Source organism: Microcaecilia unicolor, chromosome 1, assembly GCF_901765095.1.
Source record: "Microcaecilia unicolor chromosome 1, aMicUni1.1, whole genome shotgun sequence".
NCBI lineage: Eukaryota > Metazoa > Chordata > Amphibia > Gymnophiona > Siphonopidae > Microcaecilia > Microcaecilia unicolor.
The window spans coordinates 78,946,189-78,966,331 of record NC_044031.1 but is presented as its reverse complement, the minus strand read 5'-3'; the positions used below and the strand labels follow the sequence as shown (position 1 = coordinate 78,966,331).

The 20,143-nt window shown below is 41.9% G+C and overlaps 1 protein-coding gene across 1 annotated transcript in view; it reads left to right on the top strand.

The window, feature by feature from the left end:
- The window catches only part of PTPRN2 (protein tyrosine phosphatase receptor type N2), a 1,688,755-nt gene that overhangs the window by 1,548,310 nt on the left and 120,302 nt on the right, over nucleotides 1–20,143 (top strand).

Here is a 20,143-nt window from a genome sequence, read left to right as displayed (position 1 = left end):
TAATAGAATGCCACTAGTAGAATGAGTTTAAGATGGGCCCCCAAGGACCAGTGCCGATGGAAGAATAAGTGTTGACCATAAGAAAATAAGTCTATAGGGCTGTAATACTATGTGCATTTGCCTGCAGCCAACAGGAACACTGTCTTAGAACAAATCAGCCCACTGCCTTGTTAATACAGTCAGAAAAGGCATTCGTAGAGTGCAAGAGAGAGAAGAAAACATCACAATAAAAATTTTAAAGTACACCAGTAATAAGAGGAAGGATGTGAGGTTTATGTGAAGCAATATCTCAATACTTAGAAAGCTGAAATATTTTGGAAGTATTACTACAGCACACATACTGAATTCCCCACAATCAACAGAAAGGGAAATGGGACTTGATATACTGCCTTTCTGAGGTTTTTGCAACTACATTCAAAGTGGTTTACACATATTCAGGTACTTATTTTGTACCAGGGGCAATGGAGGGTTAAGTGATTTGCCCAGAGTCACAAGGAACTACAGTGGGACTTGAACTCAGTTCCCCAGGATCAAAGTCCACTGCACTAACCACTAGGCTACTCCTCCACTCCAGAATAAATGATATTCTGTGGTGCTGCCAAATTCATGACAACAACAACAACAAAAAAAACCTAAGGAAAGCTGCAAATGCTCTTTCCCTTTCCTTTCCAAACCATAGAAGTCTGCCTGGCACTGGCCCTGATCTACAGCTACTGAAGCTTAATCTGTCCAGCCATGATCAGGGCACTGACCATAGAAGTCTGCCCAGCACTGGCTTTGCTTCCCAATTACTGGTGTTGCCATCTAATCACCGCTAAGCTTGGTTGGTTTCATGCCTTCTATGTAGTGTGTTTATCCCACGCATTTTTGAATTCTGTTACCACCTTCCCATCTCTAGAAAAGGTTTGTTTGTAGATTAATACCTTCCAAATATTTGATTGTCTGTTTCATTGCACCTCTGTTTCTTCTTTCCTCCAGGGTATACATCTTCAGGTCCTCAAGTCTCTCCTCATACATCTTGTGACACAAACCCCATGCTATTTTTGTCACTTTTCTTGGAACTGCTTCAAGTCTTTTTACGTCCTTAGCAAGATACAGTCTCCAAAACTGAACACAATACTCCAAGTGGGGCTTCACCAATGACTTGTATAGGGACATCAACACATCCTTTCTTCTACTGGTTATACCCCTCTCTTCCAGCCTAGCATTCTTTTTGCCGTGGCCACTGCCATGTTGCACTGTTTCATCAGCTTCAGATCCTCAGACACCATTACCCCAAGATCCCTCTCCTGGGCTGTGCTTATCAATCTCTCTCCTTCTATCTGATACATCTCCTTTGGATTTCTGCACCCCAAGTACATCACTCTGCACTTCTAGGCATTACATTTTAACTTAAAAAATCACTAAGGGATATTTAGATATAAACTGGAGCACATGTACTACAAATCTTATCCATATAATATTCCAGAAACGACAAATATTTAACAAAATATGCTTTATTATATTCATGCACACAAACACACCTATCACATATGCATCTTCCACTCACACTGCTAACACCTGTTAACTGGTAACAAACAATATACTCCACTATTTATCAAGAACTCTATAGGTCCATAAATAGCAAATGCCAGAACGATTTATAATGGATAGTCCACAATCCAAATGTATGACGATGACTTATAATCTCTCCTGTTACAATCCGGAGGTACTCCACCTTTTCTTAAATGAGATATTAGTCCATCTGTGTATCATTTGACAACTTGTTGTTAACATTTATTTTGGCTTTCACTTGATTAACAAGTCTTCTCAAACCCTGCATCAGATTTAAATGTCGGTGCAGAGATTCAAACCAGAGCACAGGAAGTTAGTCAAATGAATTAACCGTTCCTCAGCTCCCCAATGCGAGACCGCATTTCGTATGTCTTCTTCAAGAGGAACAAACCATCGGAACCACTATGATGAAATCACACATATAATACAGCAAATATCACATCAATGAAGCTCAACCACATAATATAAATAAACATAAACAACAATAAAAACAACAATAGGCTGCTTACCGGTGGTACACCAACTCAACCGTGCTCAAGGATGATCTTATCTTCAGGCGCTAATGCCCTCACAATCTACTTCTGGGTTAATATACTAACCCGGATGAAGAGAAACGCCCAACAATGAATATGCTAAGTTGACATCACCAGTCCACCAGGAGTCACCATATTCCATGAAAAAATAAACCTTTGTTCCAGTGTCAAGACCTCACTGACGCCACGACCTCTCTGTAGAACCACCTGTGACAGTGCTACAAACTGCAGTTCATCAATCTGGTGGCCCATAGATATCCAATGGGCCACCAGAGGCGCATCCATTCTCTAATGCTTAAGGTTACTAATGTGTTCCGCCACATGCTGTTTTAACTTTCTTTTTGTGTGGCCAACATAATACAAGGAACAAGGGCACACTATACAATAAACCACCTGTGCACTGTCATACGTGGTACTACTTTTGAGGTAAAATGTTTTGGTGGTTCCTGGTATGAACAAGCTGTTGGTAGTGAAAGAAAATTTGCAGTAAACATATTTACCACAAGGGGAATGCCCGCCAACTGAATTTTCATATCCATTGCATTATAAATTGCTCTGGCATTTGATATTTATGGACCTATAGAGTTCTTGATAAATAGTGGAGTATAATGTTTGTGACCAGTTAACAGGTGTTAGCATTGTGAGTGGAAGGTACATTAGGTGTGTTTGTGTGTAGGAATATAATAAACTATATTTTGTTAAATATTTATTGTTTCTGGAGTATTATATGGATAGTATTAAATTTTAACTGCCAGATCTTTGACTATTCTTCTAATTTTTGAAGATCTCGTGGTTTCTACTCCTTCCGGGGTATCCACTCTGTTGGCTATCATTGTGTCATCCGCAAAGAGGCAAACTTTTCCTTCTAATCCTTCGTTAATTTCTCTCGCAAATATATTAAACAGAATTGGCCCCAGTACTGACCCCTGAGGCATTCCACTATTTGCCTTCCTTTCTTCCGAGTGGATTCCATTCATCACCACTCTGTCACATGTCAGTCAACCAGTTTCCAATTCAGTTCACCACTTTGGATCCTAAGTTCAGCCCTCTCAGCTTATTCATGAGTCTTCTGTGAGGAACCGTATCAAAGACTTTGCTGAAATCCGAGTAGATTACATCTAGCTCATGTCCTTTATCTAGTTCTTTGGTCACCCAGTCAAAGAAATCAATCATTCATTTGGCGGGATTTTTGTTTGATAAAGCCATGTTGCCTTGGATTCTGCAACCCATTAGCTACTAGAAAGTTAACTATCTTTTCCTTCTGCAGTGACTCCATTATTTTTCCTACCAACAACCTGAGAATCAAACCTGGTTCTCCAGGTACTCAGCTTTAAAACAAAGGGTAGATATAAAGGCCCTGATGCACAAAACCTAACGAGCCAGCAATGTGGGTTTTACACTGGTTCTAGCCGGTTTAGTGAACAAGGAGTAAAGTGAGACATGCACAAGTTTTTCTGAGCTCTTTTCCTATCATGGTAGCAGCTAACGAAAATTGTATGCAAGGCTATTATAATGAATTAATTACTATACACATGTGCATGCAAAGCGATGCACAGCCATTTTCCTAGCGATGCACAGAAGTAGCTCCTACCTTTACTGTGGAAAATTTAACAGGTCAGGAGCTGCCAGTATGGCCTAGGATGACAGCTGAAACAGTGGAGGGAAGAATCCGCCCATCACAGCTTGCTCTGTGGCAGGCATAATCGCGGGTGGCTATTTCACTAGGCTGGCCCCAGCTGCGTCTCCTCACAAGGGAGATTGGACCTCAGCAGCATTTATAATTTGCAGTTCCAAGAGCAGGCTTGCATAGGACTCCATTGGCAGGGAGCGAGTAGTTTGCAGTTCCAAGAGCAGGCTCACGCAGGACTCCATTGGCAGGGAGTGGGTGGTTTGCAGTTCCAAGAGCAGGCTCACATAGGACTCTATCGGTGGGGAGCGTGTACCCGGCACCTCCGCCCCAGTGTCTTCCCCACGAGCGCAGCCCCACCTGCAGTGCTGACATCTACATGCTGCCTCCCATATCCAAAAAAACCAGGCGCTTGTGCATGCAAAAAAAAAAAAAGCAAAAACAAAATAAACAAAAAAAAGGTTACCTCTTCTGCTTTCATACACGCAGCTTGTCTGCGTGTATAAAAGTCATCTGTGGCATGCGCAGAGCAGCCGCACTTAGCGATTGGCTGCTTTGCACATGCTTAGCTGACCAAATGGCTTCCCCCCCCCCCCCCCCATCACATGCAAATGAGCATGTTCGCAAAAGCAGCAACCAGCCCATTTGCATGCAATTTACTTTGAGAATCTCTCTGTATTTCCAAATCGGTAAATTTTACAGAGGTGGAATTAGAGAGTGATTCTTTATGGGGACCTTAGTGCATCTGGCTCTAAGTGTGATTTAAACAGGCAGTAGAGGACCTGACCACTTAAACTATGCTGAACTGGCCAACAGCCAAAATTCAGTGGCACTTAATGATGCAGTGCTGTCAAATCTCAGCTGGTTTCTTATGCACAACAAGGGCATTGCCAGGACAGTCCAAAGACAGAGCCAGGAGTTATGCTAGTACCAATGATACTTAGTTCCAGTGCCTGTATGCCTAACTGGGCAAGTTGGACCATAGAAAAGGTAGTCCTGTCTGTCCAGTTAAGAATGTGAGTACAGCACTGAATATCGACTGGATAAATGTTATATCGGAATGTGTCAGGGAGATAAAATTTCTAGATGTAATATGTGACTGCTTCTTGGAGCAACTGGTCCAGGAACCGACAAGAGGGGGAGCCATTTTGAATCTGGTCCTTGGTAGCATGCAGGGCATAGTGCGAGAGGTGCTGATGTTGGGTCTTCTGTTTGAGCTACTATCTAGGATGAACCCGCAAAGGAAATTTACTGTAGCTACATTTAATTTTCGAATGGGCAACTATAATAAAATGAGGAAAATGGTTAAAAAGAAGCTAAAAGTATTGGCAGCTAAGGTTAGGACACTAAATCAGGCCTGGGCATTATTTAAAAATACCATCATGGAAGCTCAGATCATATGCATTCCACATATTTACAAAGATAGAAAGAAGAGAAAACGACAGCCAGCGTGGTTTAAAGTTGAAGTAGAAGAGGCTATTACAGCCAAAAGATTGGAAAAAGGACCCAAATGAAGAAAATAAGAAGCAACATAAGCATCAGCAAATCAGATGCAAAGCATTATTAAAGAAGGCTAAAAGAGAATATGATGAGAAACTTGCCGCAGAGGCTAAAATTCACAGTAACAACTTTTTCAGGTGCATCAGAAGCAGAAAACCTGCAAAGGAATCCATGGGATCGTTAGATCACGAAGGATCAAAAGGGGCACTCAAGGAGGACAAGGTCATAGTGGAGAAACTGAATGAATTATTTGCTTCAGTCTATACGGAAATGGTTTTCAAGGGTGATGATGTGTAGGAACTGAAAGAAATCTCTGTGAACCTGGAAAATGTACTGAACCAAACTGACAAATTAAAGAGTAGTAAATCACCTGGACCAGATAGCATACATCCAAGGGTACTCAAAGAACTCAAGCATGAAATTGCTGATCTGCTGTTAGTAATATGTAACCTCTCGTTAAAATCGTCCCTAGTACCTGAAGATTGGAGGGTGGCCAATCTGACACCAATTTTTTAAAAGGGTTCCGGCGTGATCCAGGAAATTACAAACCAGTAAGCCTGACGTCTGTGCCGGGCAAAATAGTAGAAATGATTATAAAGAATAAAATTACAGAACACATAAACATGGTTTAATGGGACAGAGTCAGCATAGGTTCAGCCAAGGGAAGTTTTACCTCACCAATTTGCTTCATTTCTTTGAAGGTATGAATAAACATGTGGATAAAGGTGAGCCAGTTGATGTAGTGTGTCTAGATTTTCAGAAACCTTTTGATAGAGTTCCTCATGAGAGACTCCAGAGAAAATTAAAGAGTCGTGAGATAGGAGGCAAGATTCTAGTGTGGATTAGGAATTGGTTATTGGACAGAAAACAGAAGGTAGGGTTAAATGTTTATTTCTCTCAATGGAGAAGGGTAATCAGTGAAGTGCCACAGGGATCAGTACTGGGACCAGTGCTGTTTAACATATTTATAAATTATATGAAAATCAGAACAACGGGTGAGGTGACTAAATTTGCAGATAATACAAAAGTATTCAAGATTGTTGAAACATATGCAGACTGTGAAGAACTTAGAAAACCTTAAGAAGACCTTAGAAAATTGGAAGACTGGGCATCCAAGTGCCAGATGAAATTTAATGCGGACAAATGCAAGGTAATGCACATTGGAAAGAATAATCTGAATCATAGTTACCTGATGCAAGGTTTTGCCTTGGAGGTCAGCACTCAAGAAAAAGATCTAGGTATCATCATAGATAATACGTTGAAATCTTCTGCTCAGTGTGTGGCGGCGGCCAAAAAAGCAAACAGGATATTAGGAATTATGAGGAAAGGGATGGTAAATAAGACTGAAAACACTACAATGTCTCTATATCGCTCCATGGTGCAACTGCACCTTGAGTATTGTGTTCAGTTCTGATCACCGTATCTCAAAAAAGATATAGCAGAATTAGAAAAGACTCAAAGAAGAGCAACCAAAATGATAAAGGGGATGGAACTCCTCTCGTATGAGGAAAGGGCTCTTCAGCTTGGAAAAGAGATAATTGAGGTCTACAAAATCCAGAGTGATTTAGAACGAGTAGAAGTAAATCAGTTTTTTACTCGTTCCAAAGGTACAAAGACTAAAGGACACTCAAGGAAGTTACATGGAAATACTTTTAAAACAAATAGGAGGAAATATTTTTTCACTCAATGAATAGTTATGCTCTGGAACTGTTTGCTGGGGAATGTGGTAACAGCGGTTAGTTTGTCTGGGTTTTAAAAAAAAGTTTGGATGAGTTCCTGGAGGAAAATTCCATAGTTTGCTATTGAGACAGAAATGGGGAAGCGACTGTTTGCCCTGGGATTGATAGCATTGAATGTTGTCACGATTTGGGTTTCTGCCAGGTACTTGTGTCCTGGCTTGGCCACTGTTGGAAACAGGATACTGGGCTAGATGGACCATTGGTCTGACCCAGCATGGCTACTCTTATGTTCTTATTTACCAGAACTGGATAACTTCTGGGTGCTTTTGTTCTCCTGGATATTAGGTACTTGTGCCCGGACATGACCCAGCTTTGAATACCAAGGTCTATTTTAGCCAGTTGTGGTCAGCATTTACAGCAACCCTCATCACCATTGGCTGAAAATTGACTGGAAAGTCACAAACCACAACCTATATATAGAACCCATTGGAAGTCAGCAGTCCAGTGAACTGCAGAATTAAACAATGGCCAATATGTTTCAGCACTCCCACCTGCATCAGGGGCTTGTGAAACCAGTTGTGAGTTATCTGAATATACAACTGACTGATACCTAGGAACAAAGAGATCAACTATTATTATTAGCATTTGTGTAGCGCTACCAGACGCACGCAGCGCTGAACACCTGACATAGAGAGACAGACCCTGCTCAAAAGAGCTTACAATCTAAATAGAAGGAAAAGGTGGGGAGGGAGGAGAAGGAAAGGTTAAAAAAAATGTACTATCTGTAATCGCTGCCGCCCCACCACCCATCACCACCACCACAGCACACACACACACATATGTATACATTTTGGATGCAAGATAAAAATAGTAAAATATTAGCCAGGCCATAAAGACATCTTGCAATAATAAAATATAAAAGAAAGAGGGGTTTACAGTAATAGAAAGAGAAACAGCAATTTACAATATAAAAGTTATAATAATTTCATTAGAAGTAAAAGTGTAATAGGAGGAAATAGGAAAAAGGAACAGAGACTGAAAAAGCACCAGTGCCTCCAGCCCCTGTCCTGTACATCTCAGCTAGTTTAAATATTATAATTCATGCTACATTAGTGCCTGCATTGAAATCATCACACTTATGGCAGCCCTGTCCATGGTTCACAGTTTCTGGGCAGCGGGGATGAGGGAGCAAGAGAGAGAGGAAAATAGTAGGCATCACAGTAAGTTTGTTCAGAAAAAATAACTTTGAAACCAGATTTAAATTTCTTATAATTAGGTTCCATTCTAAGGTCACACTGTTAAATTATTCCAGATAGAAGGAACTAAGAAGAAGAAAGCAGTGTGTCATGTAGACCCAACACATGCTGCTGCAGGAATGGGAAAATAAAAATTATAAAAGGTAAGAGATAACTAAATAATAGAAAACAAAAAGGAATCCTTTTACTAAGCTGCATTAGGTGCTGACATGCATCTAATACAGCAAAACTCCTAGAGCTCCTTTTATAAAGCCACACTAGCGATTCAAGTGCGACAAGTGCAATGAAGCCCATTCAGTTCCTATGGGCTTCGTCACATTTGCCGCGCCAGAATCGCTAGCCCCTAATGAGGGACATGCTAAAGCGTCCCACGTTAGTTTTGGTACGCGCACATACTAACAGTGTGTTATTCTATAGCAGTTCTTTTAGGGGTTATGTCAGGGGTAAAGAATGGGTGTCCCTGCGCTAACCAGTTAGTACATCTGCATTATCAGTGCACTTTTAATGCAGAAGCCTTTACTGCCTCCTAAATAGGTAGTAGTAACTGCTCATGTGGTGATTTTTTAAAATGTCAAGTGGCAAGCTGAACCCTCATAAACAATATATAAACATGTATCCATATACAATGTGATATCAATCTTTCTTTCTTTTTCTCACAATCTTTTTTACTTTTTTCTTTTTGCTTTTTAATCAAAAAATGGAGAAAAAAGACCTCATCAGTCCTAGCATGACGATATTCTTATTCATTGCATCAATCCATTTAATCGTCTGCTTATTTAGGACTCCATTATAATCCTTGGTTTTAAAAAAACTCCACTTTTTTAATAATAAAAAAATACAATAATTGCAATGTTTCAATCGTGATAATTTTCAACAACAATTTCAACTTAATGTTACTTAGCTTTTACTCTGCCCTGCGGGGCTCTCCGTTTCGCTATATATTATATTATATGCTTCATCAGGGGGCCAAGTAACGGATGGCAAATCACGGTGTCTTTAAACATGGCGTCTCCTGCTCATATGACACCAGCTTGCCACTTGACAATATAGTTCAGATTTGCTGAAATCGAGTCCAGAGTTTTCGATTTTTAAAAATGGCCATGAGCTTGTGATAACATTAGCATATGGTTATAAATGAAATTAATGGAAAATAAGGGGGCTTTATGGCCATGGCAAAAATGGCCTTAGTGCACAGGAAAGACCAGCATAAGGGCACACTAATGTCAATTCTTGCCACAGCTTAGTAAAAGGACCCCAAAATCATTAATAGTAAAAAATGAATTTAAAATTAAAATTAGAAGTGACCTTTTTTTTTGCCATCAAACAGACAGGCTGTCAATCAGCTATTCTAAAGCGGTAACAGGTAATGGTTAAGTGCCAACATGCACAAAACACCAGCATTCACAAAGGAGAAGAAGAAAAAACCACTTTTGATACCCACTGAACAGACTGAACAGTACCAACCTTGAGAAAAGTGCAATCAAAAGAGACAAAGGGGAGTCACCAGTAAGAATATATCAGCCACTGTAAAGGCCATCTAGCACTGATTTTGCACATAAAACACCTTTATCTTAATAAAATCACTTATTAGATTCAACCTCCATTGATCTAGAAGAAAAGAAATGTCAGACATGGCAGGGTAGCTCAAAAACACCGTGCCTTCCTGCCAGCAACTGTGATTGACAGCTTGGCCCAATTAGGACCAACTTAAACTGAAACAAAAAGCAACCCAACTTTTTTAAAAGGGGCCCTTATCAGGATGGTTTTTGCCATTCTTTTCTCACTAATAGTCATCCATGCCTTGTGGTCCAAAAGAAGGCAAGAAAACATTGTAGCCAATTTTATCACATTGAAAAAATGCCTTCCTGATTCCAAATATGACGGTTTAAATCCCCATGATCAGCATTTTTCTATAGAGCTCTATAAAACTCTTTTTCCAAAGTGTGTTATATTTTACACTTACCGCATGTTTAACGCAAATACTAATGTGCATTAAGTGCAAAACCTGGTAAATGGTTTAATTTAATATACTACCCTTACTGTGAACAGCAGAGTGGTTTACATAATAAAATCAATAAAATGAAAGACATAGAAAAGGAGCTCCTTAATAAAACAGGAGTGATCAGCAGTCATTTCTGCCCTTGCTGGCTTGAATCTCAAAATGGCTACTGCAGCCTCAAAATGACTGCTGCAATCTCAAAATGACTGCCACTGGAGATCCAGGGAGCCATTTTGATGCAGAAGCTTGAGTGGGCAGGAGCAAGTGGGATTGCTCCTGTCCCCACTAGCCACCAATGAAACAGTAGGCCGGCCCAGCAGGGGCTCTTTCTAGTCAAGGGGGAGGAGGAAGGGAGTGGGAGCTGCACAGCACAGTTTTGATTTCAGCTAAAAAAATCACTGTTATTGCTGAAACTGAAACAAGACTGAACATGAATTTCTGGCCAGTTTTGGCACCAAAGTCAAAACCAATATCAAAATTTGGTCAGCTTCTAAGACTCAACCTGGATTTAGGACTGGCAACATTTTCTGGCAGAAGTGTATTTGCTAAAGTTGGTCAATAAATAATTACACTTTGCACATGAAGCTCTGAGCAGAAGGATTGGATTGGATTTATTAATTTTAAATACCGCATTTGTACCGCAGTATAAACCCTTTAGTCTCCAATGTTCCCGTAATAAGCCATATGGGAACAGATTGATTGGAACATTGGAGACTAAAGGGTTAGTAGTTGTACATAACACAACTACTGTTAATTACAAAGACAACAAATATTAATTCTGAAAGGGGAGAGGAAGAGAGTTAGATGTATGATCAGAAAATGTTTCTTTACTGAAAGCGATCAGTGCATGGAACAGCCTCCTAGTAGAAATGTTGGAGATTAAATGGGAAATGCAATTTGCGAAAGCATGGGATAAGCCAGAGATTATCTGGGTTCTATAGTATTGTTCCAGGAATGAGTTAAAAAGACTAGGTGTGCCTAATGGTTCTTATCTGCCTTCATATTCATTAGTATATTATCAATTTCATAACAGTTTTTATGATCTTCATTATCCTAGTTTGATCCACAATGCTTTTCCCTTGATGTCCTCGACATCTAGAATTGGGCACAGGAAAAGTGACTAGCATAGTCACATCATGATATCAGCATGAAGTAAAGTCATATATATGACTCGGCAATTGTGGTGATATGTACAAGTTGAAAAATACAATCTCATCTCCATTTCATATTTTGCCTTGCTCTCACTCTCATAGCAGCACTGCATCTGAAGGAGGACTCTTCATAAACTCATTGGGATCAATATTCAGCCAGTGACGGGCAGCGCATTTGCTGTCTGCCGCTGGTGTTAAACCTAGATATTCAGTGCTGGGGTGTATCCGGTAAGCAGTATTAAATATCTTGCGGGGTTTTGGCCGCTAAAATGTTAGTTATCCTGATATTCAGCGCTAACCAGTTAACTTTTTAGTGATCAAAGATAGGCCTTCTATTTAAGCGGCCTATTTTGACCACTCAGCATACTCTATTTGGCACTGAATATCTGCGCTTAACTGGCTATATTGCTTGATACAGCCAGTTATGAGCTAGCCAGTAACCGGGATATTCAGCAGGAGATAACCAGTTATCTCCCACTGTATATCCATGGTTAGGATTATTGGAGGGATTATATTGGAGGGATTAGGTTTTCTAAAGCTTCTCAGATTTGTTCTGCACTCTGTTCCTCCAAGGACAATATGATCTGCTATTTTCAAACTTGATAATACATCTGTGAAAGAAGCGATGTGGGGACTTGACACATCACATGTAAGAAGTGAGCTATCTCATGTAGAGTACAGATGTAAGAGATGTACTAGGGCATTGTATGAAATCATAGCATTCCTAAAGGAACTGACCCATCTGGATAAAGAAGTTTATACCTCCTTACCTTGGTAGAGCCACTACTAATGCGCTCTGTTTACATAAGCTTTTTTTCAAATATAATGTATTGTGAGACCAAACTACAACCTAAATTTCCATGTCTATTTGAGCCTGCAAATAGGTGGGAAAATGTGGGATACAAATGCAACAAATAAATAAATGTCTCCTTCAGTAGTGATAAAACAGGAGATACATTTACAGAATCTAGCACAGGAACAACACTCCTGGACTTCTTATATTGAAGCCCTTTAAACTCTATGCAGTTTTCAGTATGAGCTGTGTAAAATTACCTGAGCCATTTACATTTTTTTGCATTAGAACATTTGTGGTCACATGTGGGTCTCCCAAGCTGCACCTACCGCATGCTTTTCCTTTTGCCTTATTGACCTACCAAACTGAAGACTAGGCTAGTGCACCAGGAGGCTAATATACGAACCTGCATTAAAATTGGAAGGTTACCATGGTGATTTTCCAAATTTAAAGCTGAGATTTAACTCAGTATATACTTACCCCCCCCCCCCCCCTTTTTACAAAGCCGCGTTAACGGCTGCCGGAGCAGTAATGCCAACATAGCCCATTCAAAGTGAATGGGCTGTGTCGCTATTACCGCATGGCTTTGTAAAAGGGGGTTGGAGGGTAAGTTAAATTAGCAGGAGAACATGCCACATTGAGATCTATAAAATACTGAGTAGCGTCAACAGGTAGACATGAATTGCTTGTTTACTTTTTCCAAAACTCAGGAGCACACAATGAAGCTACCAAGTAGTACATTTAAAACAAATTGGAGAACATATTTCTTCACTCAGCATGCAATTAAGCTCTGAATTCATTGCCAGAGAATGTGGTAAAAGCAGCTTAGGGTTTGAAAAAGGTTTGGATGTTAATAATAATTTCTTAAAAGAATATTCTACAAGCCATTATTAAGATGGACTTGGGAAAATCCATTGCTTATATAAGAACTAGTAAAAAAGGCCCGTTTCTGGTTCTAATGAAATGGGCGCTAGCAAGGTTTTCCACTGAGTGTGTATGTTTGAGAGAGTATATGTGAGAGTGACTGTGAGAGAGAGAGAGAGAGAGTGAATGTGACAGAGTGAGGGTGGTTGCGACTGTGTCTGTGAGAGTGGGTGTATGTGAGAGTGAGTGTGTATGTGAGACAGTGAGTGTCCTCCCCTCTCCCCCCTCTCATGTCTCAGGACCCCCTCCCCTTTGGTTTGAGGATTCCCTCCCCCCCCCCCTCTGTGTTCTTGGGGACCCCCCTTCCTCCCTCTCTGGTCTTAGGGAACCCCCTCTCTGGTCTTAGGGACCCCCCTCTATGTTATTTGGGACCCCCCTCCCCTCTCCACAGTTTACCTTTCAAGTTGTAAGGTGCCCCCTTTCCTTCCTTTCCTCCCTCCCTCACAGTTTCAGGGTTTGTCTGATTCCCCTTTCTTTTGTAGCAGCAGCAGCTCCTATGTTTGTTTTTTTTTTTTTTTTGTGTACTGGAATGACGGTTTTGTATTGGAGTGGAAACTGAGATTAACCAAAGGGCTTCCTTGCTTAGTGTGGTGTTGCATGGCTCTCTTCCACTGTTGTGGGTTATACTCCTGAGGCATGTCATAGCTTTGTTTGCTGGCAGCGCTGGAGTCTGACCCAGTGCTCTTTCCCTCCCCCCTGTTGCGAGTCACCAGTGGACCTTGTCCGTGACCCCCGGCCTGAGCCCTCATCTGCTGGTGCCCTCCCTCTTTTTCCTGTCCGTGAGTCGTTGCGTTTTTGTGGGTGGGTGGGGGGGGGGCGGGATTTTGTGTCTGAGGGGTCTCCTTCTGGAGGTGCATTTCTCTTGTTCCACCCTGGATTTGTCGTCGCTCCCTAGGCCCCCCGCCGTGCAGGCTTCAGGCGATCACATGACCCAAGGCATGCGCGAGGCCGTTGGCAAACAGGATCTGAGTCCGACTCCTGCCTTCCCCGCCCCCATCATCATTGCGTTTTGATGCGAGGGCGGAGCTACACTTCCCTGTTAGCTAGTATAATAAAACACACCCTCGTTCAGATGCCGTACTGTGTTTCTCGCTGTGCGTCGGGGGGGAGCATCTGAGAGCGGTGGAACTGGCGATTTGCTGAGTGTCATAGCCCCGCTCTCCATGTCATCATGTTGTGACGCGAGGGCGGGGCAGACACTCATGGGATCTTGCAACTACAAATTTACATTTAGAATGTTGGGGTTGTGAATTATGTGTGGATGGGGCGTGGCTGAGGGTGGGTCTATGAGTGAGAGTGAGAGTGAGTGGAGCTGACAACCTAGAAGACTACAGGGCTTCAATGTTTCCCTGCCACACAGTGAGGTTCAGAACGTTGGAGGTGAGAATTATTTATATAGATAAGCAGCATAAATATGTTTTACTCTTTTGGGATCTTGCCAGGTACTTTTGATCTGGATTGGCCACAGTTGGAAACAGGATACTGGGCTTCATGGACCATCAGTCTGTCCAAGTATGGCAATGCTTTTGTTCTTATTAAAATGATTACATTGAAGCAGGGCCTCTGTCCTATTCCCCGTCAAGTAAGTAGCCCTACTCCCATCGGGCAGCTCTGTTATTTGGAATCCTCCAGATTAGGCACATGCCCCTGTCCCCACTCTAGACTTTACAGGCACAGGTCAAAATGCAAGGTAGTGAAAAGCCTTTCAAGTGGAGAAGAATGTTCCGGTAGAGGGCAGGTATGCAAAGCTTTTGCCAGCAGGGATTCAGGAGCCTGAGCTTGACTGATGCAAGGTTCAGGGCCATCAGTGGAAGCAAAAAGTAAGAACTCACCTTCCTCTTTCCCTGAGGGCTTGCCCTGGGATTTATAGTATGGAGTGCTGCCATGACTTGGGTGTCTGCCAGGTACTTGTGACCTGGCTTGGCCACTGGAAAACAGGATACTGGGCTAGATGGACCATTGGTCTGACCCAGTATGGCTACTCTTATGTTCTTCAACAGAAAGGAGATCCTTGCTGTGAGCCAGCATGACAAGAACCTATGGCAAAGGCCTCATTGTGGTGTTAAACTTTGTGCATTAGCAAGCCATAGTATATTAAACACCAGTTAAAAACATAGAAACATGACGGCGGATAAAGGCCATATGACCCATCCAGTCTGCCCATTCTTCCCCATGCCCTGGCAAACCCTAATGCTGGCTTAGGTTTTGCTGCAGGAGCAGCACCCTTGCTTGGTGCGCTGCCTGCTGAGCATTGGGGAGGAATACTAATGACCCTGTTTAGCATGCATTTGCATGGAATTAGTATTCAGAGCCGACAAGCTCATTTCAGACGCTCACTGGCTCTGAGCATTCTGCATGAGCAAATGTGGGTGCTAGTCCAGCGCTAATTGCCTTTAGCACTCGCATTTGCTTCTGAGCATCGGGGCCAGAGTGCATCTATATGGAATGTCTAAAATGATGACCATTGTCAGGGGTAATTCTACTGTATAAAAAGGATGCCAAGAATGCACATAATCAGAATACCAACATGTATGCATGTGTTTGCACACATATGTGTATAAAATCCAATATTCTAGCTATGTGCTATTCCGGTGTGTAGTTTGCAGGTAGGTGTTCACATGAGTAGAGTTTGGGTGAAGCATGGTTGGGATGCACACTTATGTGCCTAGATTACAGAACCCTGCAACCTCCACATATTGTTTAGTGATCTAGGTGTGAACGTTTGCACCAGCCCTTTGGGTGGTATAAGTGTGCACTTAGCATACGGGTGCATTCTTAGCATGTTATTCTGGTGTTCTATAAAGAAAACTGGGTTCCTATTTTTCTTTGCAGAATAGACTCCAAGTAAGTACATTTTATGTGCCCCTGTATAGATTTACCCTCTTTGAGTCCGATATTCAACCCTTGGCAGTAAGCAGCTAGTAAGCCGCTTCCTTCCGTGGGCTGAACTAACCTCAGATATTCAAAGCTGGGGCATGCATGACTCCCCAGCATTGAATATCCAGGTAAGTCCACAGACCCAGAAGTTAAGTGGTTACTGGTTGCTATTCAGACTGATGCCCAGTTAACTCGGCGCATAAAATTAGGACAGTTGTTTTGCTGTCCTAACTATGTGGTTACTTAGCCAGTTGGAAGACTGAAAATCGCCGCTAACTGGCTAAGTTGACAATCTGCCCTAACTCCACTCCCCATCCTACCCCTACTCTAGCCAGTTGAAGGTTGATCGGTTAATAGACATATTCAGCGGCACTACCCAGTTAAGTACCAGTGAATATCAGCTGCCAGCTCACTCAGCGTGGTTTAACTGGGGAGGAGCCTCTCCTGCCTGGTTAAACCACTTTCAATATCCACCCCTTTATTTCTATTTAAGGCTGGGCTATTTTAGAAAAGTGCTTTTTTACCTGTCAAACAGCATTATAAAGTAATCCCCCATCAGATTAAAAACAGAATACTATCAATAATTATAATAAAATATTTAAAACAAACAAAATTTCATCTATCCTCTCCATATCATCACAGTCAACACCTGCCTTCGATGAACCATTTCATAAAGTCTGTTAAGTAATCGTAATAAATAAATCCCATATTCATAACTAGAGTCTCTTCAGAGAATAATTTAAACCAACGTGCACCCTGAAAAGGGCAGCAGAAAATGTCAGTCAGACAGATGAAATGAACTGCACTGTGCAGATGAAGTGGAAAGGCTGTACTTTAAGAGAAGGAAGCTTTGATGCATTCTTAATGGCAGATATTCACTGCTGCTTTAGTGCTGCTGGATATATATGGGTAAATTAACTGGCTACAGATAGCTTCTTACCATAGAACAGCCTCTGCTGTTGCCCAGAGTTGTCAATTTAAATTTAACTGGACAGTAGTGATATTCAGTACTTTTAAGAAAGATGTGACTTGAGTCTCTACATTTTTCTCAAACTCTGCCTCTGTTGGCGGCTAAATTTTGTCTGGCTATTATATTGACTGGACACAATTGCTGACTCTAGGTTTTCATCCACCCCAAGAAAACTGTCTAAGAATTTTTGTTATTTACCCATACCTTCGCTTTTCAGTTTTTTCTAATGTGCATTACAACTTCTTAATTCATGCAGATTGATAGCATTCATATTATTTCATAGGGTTACATACATTAAATCAATTTTGCACACACTAATATTTTTAAGGGTGATGACCAAAATGCGCAACCGTCTTTACTTGTCAAAACAGTGGTCAAGATGTTGCCTCCAGAAATGTGCCCTCCACATGCATACAGTGGTGGAAATAAGTATTTGATCCCTTGCTGATTTTGTAAGTTTGCCCACTGACAAAGACATGAGCAGCCCATAATTGAAGGGTAGGTTATTAGTAACAGTGAGAGATAGCACATCACAAATTAAATCCGGAAAATCACATTGTGGAAAGTATATGAATTTATTTGCATTCTGCAGAGGGAAATAAGTATTTAATCCCTCTGGCAAACAAGACCTAATACTTGGTGGCAAAACCCTTGTTGGCAAGCACAGCGGTCAGACGTCTTCTGTAGTTGATGATGAGGTTTGCACACATGTCAGGAGGAATTTTGGTCCACTCCTCTTTGCAGATCATCTCTAAATCATTAAGAGTTCTGGGCTGTCGCTTGGCAACTCGCAGCTTCAGCTCCCTCCATAAGTTTTCAATGGGATTAAGGTCTGGTGACTGGCTAGGCCACTCCATGACCCTAATGTGCTTCTTCCTGAGCCACTCCTTTGTTGCCTTGGCTGTATGTTTTGGGTCATTGTCGTGCTGGAAGACCCAGCCACGACCCATTTTTAAGGCCCTGGCGGAGGGAAGGAGGTTGTCACTCAGAATTGTACGGTACATGGCCCCATCCATTCTCCCATTGATGCGGTGAAGTAGTCCTGTGCCCTTAGCAGAGAAACACCCCCAAAACATAACATTTCCACCTCCATGCTTGACAGTGGGGACGGTGTTCTTTGGGTCATAGGCAGCATTTCTCTTCCTCCAAACACGGCGAGTTGAGTTCATGCCAAAGAGCTCAATTTTTGTCTCATCTGACCACAGCACCTTCTCCCAATCACTCTCGGCATCATCCAGGTGTTCACTGGCAAACTTCAGACGGGCCGTCACATGTGCCTTCCGGAGCAGGGGGACCTTGCGGGCACTGCAGGATTGCAATCCGTTATGTCGTAATGTGTTACCAATGGTTTTCGTGGTGACAGTGGTCCCAGCTGCCTTGAGATCATTGACAAGTTCCCCCCTTGTAGTTGTAGGCTGATTTCTAACCTTCCTCATGATCAAGGATACCCCACGAGGTGAGATTTTGCGTGGAGCCCCAGATCTTTGTCGATTGACAGTCATTTTGTACTTCTTCCATTTTCTTACTATGGCACCAACAGTTGTCTCCTTCTCGCCCAGCGTCTTACTGATGGTTTTGTAGCCCATTCCAGCCTTGTGCAGGTATATGATCTTGTCCCTGACATCCTTAGACAGCTCCTTGCTCTTGGCCATTTTGTAGAGGTTAGAGTCTGACTGATTCACTGAGTCTGTGGACAGGTGTCTTTCATACAGGTGACCATTGCCGACAGCTGTCTGTCATGCAGGTAACGAGTTGATTTGGAGCATCTACCTGGTCTGTAGGGGCCAGATCTCTTACTGGTTGGTGGGGGATCAAATACTTATTTCCCTCTGCAGAATGCAAATAAATTCATATACTTTCCACAATGTGATTTTCCGGATTTAATTTGTGATGTGCTATCTCTCACTGTTACCAATAACCTACCCTTCAATTATGGGCTGCTCATGTCTTTGTCAGTGGGCAAACTTACAAAATCAGCAAGGGATCAAATACTTATTTCCACCACTGTATGCTTGCTTTGCTGTGCCTAGAGATGGCAGTGGCTGGACCCAATTTAACAGACAAGCTGGGCTGGATTGTTAAATGCAAATATTTTATCCAAGTGGCTCCAAAGGCTTTCTGGACAAATCTAGTGAATTCCAGCCTCCTGGTAACCAAAGATAGTTACTGTTATAATTTTAATCATTTTAGGTATGAGAGTGCATGCTGGTAAGCAAAGTGTCAGCCTTTCAAGGATCAATTATAAAAACATTCATTCATACATAGCTATCTATGGAGTCTTTTTACTAAGCTGGATCATTATATTCCTATGGGCATTTTATCATTTAGCACAGGCTAATCATTAGTGCACACTAAGGGCCCTGTTTACTAAGGTGCACTAGTGTTTTTAGCGTGTGCTAACTGTGTAGATGCATCTACACAGTTAGCATGCACTAAAAATACTAGCTCGCCTTTAGTGCAGCTTAGTAAACAGGACCCTAAATCTGTTAGCATGCCTTAGTAAAAGGACCCCTTTGTGTGTGACAGGCATATATATGCTTACAGATTTCCTGATATTTTGACCATACAAGACATCCTTTGAATGAAAGTCATGATTATGTTTACTAATACAATCTATCTTTTTTCTGTGAAGACAAAGATGTAAGGCCTTGCAGGCTTTAATTGAGGCAGCAACTTAGGAGGCAATTTTTAAATGGATTTCCATGGGTAAATGGGGGGGAAAGGAGTGGTGCTGGGGTGGGAGCGGGAGGTCTGCTGAATTACATACCAGAATTTCATCTAGAAATACCCCCCCCCCCCCCCCCCCATGGCACTAGTAGCTGTGGGATTTTCAAAAGAATGCTTTGTAAGGGAGTTTCCCTTTGAAAATCAGCTTCATAGCCATGGGTTTGTACCCAGTCCACAGCCACTGAGAATTACCCTCCCTATGGTTCAGCTTCAGAATTTATAAACTGAAAAATTGGCTTGAAGGTAAGAACAATTTTGGTTGGTATCGGCTATGGAATGGATTCGACCTGCGAGATCAGAATAGCTAGGCAATCTATAGTAAGTGATGTTCCATTTATTGAATCATAAATCCCAATACCAAGGTTTCAGATTTGGAACTAAACATATAGGGGTCAATATTCAAAGGGGTTTAACCAGGCAGTAAGCCTCACTGAGCTGGCCATCCACCAATATTTAGCAGCACTTAACTCACCATCCCCTAACTGCCTCGGTTAGGGGCAGTTCAGGGACAGAGTATGGGCAGACCCACACCTTAGTTGGTTAGCCGATATTC